The following is a 6,671-nucleotide window of genomic DNA, read 5'->3' as shown; positions in this document are numbered from 1 at the left end:
CAGCCAAATTCAGCAATTTTCCCAGGGAGACAGTTGATTTCTTAGAGTTTTGCTTGAATTTACAGTATTCTGTTTCTTTTACTTTCTGAATTGATAATTGATCCAAAGAGTTGAAACTGGATCCAAAGAGTTGGATATTGGATCCAAAGAAAAGTTGGAAAAATAGTTTTTCTCCTTTGACCTCAAATTCAAGAAACTAAAATTTTATGCTATAACTCCTTGTGTGTGTGTCTGCCAGTAAATTTCAGCAGGACTAGACCTGGCCAGCTAGATTGAATAGCTCTGTAGACAACTTAGAAGAAAACCCTCTAACCTTCGATTTTAGATTTGCTCATTAGTAGGGACAGTTTTAGGAATGAAAGAAAGTGATTTTTTCCTACTTGTTTCTCTTTTGCTGAGTGGTTACTGAAGGAACATTGACAATCTATAGATTGTCCCAATTTGGATTGCAGATCTATTTCTGTTGGGTTTTTTTAAGTACTTTGAGATGATATGGTTTAGTTGGTAGTATGATACATCCTAGAGGAGCCCAACCCTCCCAACAAACACTGTAACAAGGATTTAAAGGGCAATGGATGGAAGAGAAACACCATTACTCTCTCTCATTTAGTCCAGTACTGTATAATAAGATGGACAAAAGTCTCTGGGTGCTGAGACACAAGACAAAAGCAGGAAGGTATATGGGTCTTCAAAGCATAGGAGCTCAGCTCTGATCAATCAAAGTAGCAGTTCTATCAGACAGAACCTCCTGCATGACACTGCATAGAGACACAGGGAGGACTCTCCTACTAGTATACTTGCCAGAGTCAGAACCAGCATAAGTAACTTGTGTGCCTTAAAGTATGGGTAAAGAAAATGGTCTCCCAGGAAGTCTGAGAGGTGCTCAATCCCCCGCACATGGTTGGAGCCTTTTCAAAGCTATGGTTGAGGATGGAGACAATTCCAAGAAAAAGGAGACAGAAATGGAGCTGAGGCCAGGACCTATGTCAGCCCACCAGGAGATGGAGGTAGAAGCCAGGAATTGTGGCAGAGCGTAGTGTCAGGTCCCAGCCACCACATTTAAAACTATGGTGACAGCATCTTCAAGATGACAGAAAGGATATAACCAGAGAACCTGTTCACTTCATCCAAGAATGGAATGGAGAACAGAACCTGGGACAAAGTCCTAATCCAGAAACAGGGGCAAACCAAAGGAAACCTATGAATCTATGTTATAGATTGAGAATCCCAAGAGGTAGAACAAAATAATTCCATAATAAGTATACTCAGTTTAGCAACTCCAAGAGTTGCCAAGAGAATTGAAGCAAGAGGTAAAAAATGCATTGAGATTTATTTTATTATTATTATTTTTTTAAAAACAGAGTCTCCAGATGAAAACTGGAAATTGCAGCATCTAGTCACAGGCTTTATCCCACCACTTCTCATCCTAGGAACTTTGACCTTCTCTATTTACAATCTGGGCCAGGTTGGCGGTGGCTCCCACTATCCAGGGTTCACCATATTGGTGCCACATTTATTGTGGACATCCACTCAGTTCAGTCTACTGCAACTCAGAACTCCTGAGCTCAAGGCAGCCACCCTAGTAGCAGAGATTATAAATGTAACTTGCCTTGAGAAATAAAATTGGAAGAAGAATAAGTAACTTAGAATAAAAAGTGAAAACTTTTGTAAGTAGTAAACTCCTTGAAAAAGAACATTGAGAAAATAGAAGTGTACAATTTCATAAGACAAGAAATATTAAAGTCAAAAGACCAAAAAATTAGAAAAAATGTGATTATTAAAAAAAAACAAAGTAGAAAACAAATTAAGGACAAATTATTTAAGATTCATTAGACTTCTTTAAAATGATAACCAAGCAAAAAATGTGGATAACATATTTCAAGAGATCATAAAATTGCCCAGATTAATTAGAAGTAGAGAAAAAAGTGAAAAATAAAAAGAATCCCCCTAGTGATCTACTAAAGAAAGAAAAATTAATAATATCCAAGAATGTGATAGTCAATTTCTAGAACTTTGAGATCAAACAAAAATAAAATGTCAGAAGCAAGCAGTCAGAAATAGAGAATTCAAGTTCAAGGAAACACAGTCAGGGCATAATAATAAGTAGCATTATAATAGCATCTGCATAGTACTTCAAGGTTTGCCAAATACTTTACAAATATTATCTCACTTCATTCTCACAAGAACCCTGAAAAGCAATATTTGAACTCTGGTTTTCCTGACTCCAGGTACAGTACTCTATTTTTTGTGCCAGATAACTGTCATGAATCAAAGAAACTCTTACAATATTATATCCCAAAAGGAAAAAGCAAACAATTGAGAACAACTTACTTTGCAAAAACTGAATATAATCCTACATGGGAAAAAAAAAAACTATATCTTTAGTGGATTAAAAGACTTTTCACACATTCCTGGTGAGAAGACAAGAGCTGGGTAGAATCCTTGAAATTCATTCACAGGAGACAAGAATTCTATAATGCTTAATACATATGCTTAATTCAGAAGGGCTAAATGATGATAAAATGCTTATGTTCTAATTAGGGAAGATGAGATAAGTCAACTTTCATAATGCCAGTCTTCAAGATTCACAATAGATATAGAGAAAAGCAATTACAGGGCCTATGTGTGGTTTATTTTAGTTTCTAGACTTTAAAAGAGAAAAGAAAAGAGATGGAAAAGAAATGTTACAGATAAATGAGTAAGAAAAGCAAAGAACAATGTAGCTTCACACTTCCCAGTTCAAACTGCTTATCTATAAAATATGAGGGGTGGGCTAAATGACATCTGGTGTCCCTTTTAGCTTCAAATACTTGATCTTATTATAAATTCAAAAAAGGTAGACCCTGTGTGAGTAAGTAAACCTTTAATTCATTTGACAATGCTCCTTTTCTATATAACTTATTCAGAGCTGAGATGGAACCAGCTCGTACTGACCTGCCAGAAAAAATATTAAATTTTCAGTGAGAGCATTTATATCTCAGAAATCAGGTATCACTGCAAATTATTTAACTTATCAATTTATTGTTTTATTTATCATTTTAATTTATTGCTTTGTTGATTTTTAGATTTGAGAATGTTAATAAAGCAGATTAAAATTAAAATGTATTCTGTTCATTTTTTAAAAAACTGATTGCCTCTGAATTTATTCCTTTATTCAAATTTTGCTGTCTTATTACATTGATTTCCCTGCCAGTCAAATATTTCCTATTTACTGTTATTATTTCCTGTTACTAAGAATCTGAGATATTGTGGTCATCTTTCTTCTTCTTCACCTTTTTTATTTTAAAATTTTCTAATTGTTCTTTTGTTTTTTGATTTTGTTTCTTGTCTGACATTTGATAATATTCCTTGGTTACTTTATTTGTAGAGGGATTTTTGCTTCTCAAAGTGTAAATTAAATTATTGTAATCTCATAAAACTGTAAAGGAGATAGGACAAGGATTATTATTCCATGTTAGTATAAAAACTCAGACACAAAATAGCCAATGCCAAGATCACTTTAGTGGCCAGTCATAGATTTGGGACTAAAACCCGGGTATGGCTTCCAGGAGCCCATGTACTCTTTTAAGCTGAGCCATGAAAAATGAATGTTGAGCGGTCTTACACAGAGTAGGCACCTAACACATAGAAGCAAGTAGGAAAAGAAAATAGGAAAAGAGAAAATTGTATTGAAATGTATTGTAAATTTAAGATATATTGTATTTCTTTACTATATCTAGTAAGAACACTAAGAGGGATAAGAGGAACTACAATTAGTAAAACCTAATATGACTAATTTTTTTTTTTTTTGCAAGGCAATTGGGGTTAAGTGACTTACCCAGGATCACATAGCTTGGAAGTATTAAACAAGGGCAGACTTGAACTCAGCTTCTCCTGCCTCTAGAGCCAGTGCTCTATTCATTTTGCTAGCTAGCTGCCCTGACTAGTCTTTAAAGTAAAGAGACTTAAGATGACATTTGAACTTAAAAGAAGCCACATTTAGAGACTCAGGGAATTGGGAGCACAGTGGGTCAAAGTCAGAGAGTAGACATAGTCTTGGGGATAACAAGAAAAATGATGAGAACAAAAAAAAGAAATATGAATTTCCAGTTATGATTAGATGAGAAAAAAGAAGAAGAAAACAAAAGGACAAGATTTGGTCAGCAAATTGTCACTGGTAACATTTCAGGTCCAATGAAGGTTAAAATTTTTAAACTGGAGAGAATTAAAAATTATCAAGAATGAATGAAATCAGTGGAAGAAAAATCACAGGTAGATGACGTGGGAGGGACCCCAATATCCATTGGAAGAGTTCGGTGATGATAATCATGGCATTGCATTGACCTCAGTGGGATAGGAGCAGTAAGTCAACATTCTGTCATTTGTGGACAAGAATCGACTAGAACTGTATGTCATCCTCAGTCATAAAGTTCATGTTGTGATAGGAGTTCTGATGGATGACATGAATCCCCTTACCACAGTCACAAAAGTGGAGAAAGCTCCACAGGAGACATATTCTAATTTTAATGGAATGGATAAGGATGAGCAAGAAATTAAACAATCTGTGGAGTTTCCTCTTTCTTATCCTTATATGATGAGGAAATGGGCATTAAATCACCTAAAGGAGTTGTTCTTATGGCCTACCTGGAACAGGTTGTACTTTATTAACTAAAGCTGTAGCAAACCAGACTTCAGTACCTTCATCAAAATTTGTGATTCTGAAATTATATAAAAGTACTTAAGAGATGGGTCGAAACTTGTTCAAGAATTGTTCTGAGTAGCTAAGGAACACTTTCTATCTGCTGTCTTCATGAATGAAACTGATGCCATTGGAACCAAAAGATATTAAAGAGAAGAAAGAGAAATTCAGTGAACAATGTTGAAATTGCTGAATAGATGGTTTTGACTCTAGAGAAGATGTGAAAATGATTATAGCTACAAACCAAATAGAAATTTTGGATTCAGAACTAATCAGATCAGGCACCATGACCAGAAATTTGAGTTTCATCCACCAAATGAAAAGACCAACGAATTCATATTACAATTCATACAAGCATGATGACTTTGGCAGATGATATAACTTTTTGGTGATTTGATCATAGCTAAAGATGACTTGTCTAGAACTGATAGCAAAGCAATTTGTATAGAAGCTGGTCTGATGATGCTAAAAAAATGTAGAATAAAAGTACAAATGAAAACTTAAAAACTCTTTTTAAAAATGCACTTTATAAGAAATAAGAAGGCAACATGGAGGGACTCTATCTCTAAATAAACCATGCTGCCTTCATCAGAAATGTTGGAAAATTTTCAGACCCTCTGAAATAATAACACTGGGAAAAATATATATATATGAAATTCAGATATGATTGAGTGTGGTTCCCAGTGAACTGTGCTATTCTTTTTTTTCCACTCTGCTATACTGTATTCCACAATAAACATTCTCTTTCAAAAACCAAGAAGAAAAGAAGAAGAGGCCACATTTGGTGTTTTGTGCATAAAGATATGAGAGCTATTGATCAGGGTTATAAGCAATAATTTGTTCACAGCTTCTCTTCTCTTCCAAAACCAATATATCATGAGAATTCTGAGCTCATTTTTTCTACTATTTAGTCGTAAAGAAAGATGAGTTTATTTAACTTTTTTTTAATATGCATATTTTAGAATTAATTTCTTTGACTGGCCAAGATTTTAGGGAAATGCATAAAGGTCTGGAGCCATTCTTTCTCTAAGCATCTTAATGGTGTATACAGACAATATGACATTTCTCTGATCAAGACAGAATGTTTCCTTCTGAGGAGAAATGCTTTTTAATTATTGTTTCTATCCTCTTCCCTCTCCTTGCTGGTAGAATTGGAGAGTAATGAGTTTAGTATAAAAATTATATTCTTGGATATTTAAATAACCTTGCAAATGTGCAGTCTCATTAGGCTGTAACTGTGAATAAAGAAGATTGATCTTATTTACAATTAACTCTCAAATCTGGGAGGCATAGTTCTGAAAAGATAGGAAGACAAAACCTATTGCTAATATCCCTAATGAAGGTTACAGACCTCACACTTAAAGGATGCCTGGAGAACAGCATATTAAAAGCAAGGAGAGCGCAAACTTTTTGCTTTATGTTTAGGTTGATAAATTATACTACAGTAACATAGAACTATGTTTTGGAAGAAAGGAGAACAAGAGAACCATGTGAAGTCTCTTTGAGGCAGGGTCAGTATAGTTCTGCTCCCCTGGTTGACTTTTTCGGAATTGTATGTTTCCCTGGAGAAATCTTGTTTACTGGTATTTGTTGTAAACTTGGTTACACACAACACACACACACACACACACACAGACAAACAATGGGCTTTGTGTCATTAAGTGACAGCTATTTTCTTGGCAATATAATTTGCATCTGTTTTTTCATATTATTGTTAGGGGTTTTTAGACCTTTTCAGTTAGAATTCAAGGGACCCTGACACAGAGGTTAGTCTGATTTTAGAAAAATGTCTAAGGAAGTAAAAATATTTTTGTGTTCATGTTTGTTTGATTTTAATAACTTGGCCCTAGAAAATCACTAGATTTCATCTGACCAAATTTTTTTTTTATATTAGATGCAGGAATTTTTGTAATGGGAGTTTGGAGATGTCATTCATGACATATTCTCCCTAAATACATGAGTGTTAATATAGATATTTCTGTTAGTAAAGATT

General features: G+C 34.4%; 1 pseudogene; it reads left to right on the top strand.

Annotated features, from left to right (window-relative positions):
* The first annotated feature begins 842 nt into the window (after positions 1-842).
* Positions 843-5,247, top strand: LOC141552819 (26S proteasome regulatory subunit 4-like; annotated as a pseudogene).
* Positions 5,248-6,671: the final 1,424 nt, after the last annotated feature.

Source organism: Sminthopsis crassicaudata, chromosome 2 (assembly GCF_048593235.1).
Source record: "Sminthopsis crassicaudata isolate SCR6 chromosome 2, ASM4859323v1, whole genome shotgun sequence".
In the NCBI taxonomy this organism is placed as follows: Eukaryota; Metazoa; Chordata; class Mammalia; order Dasyuromorphia; family Dasyuridae; genus Sminthopsis; species Sminthopsis crassicaudata.
Note: the sequence above shows the minus strand (reverse complement) of the source record. Positions and strands in the feature narration are given on the sequence as shown.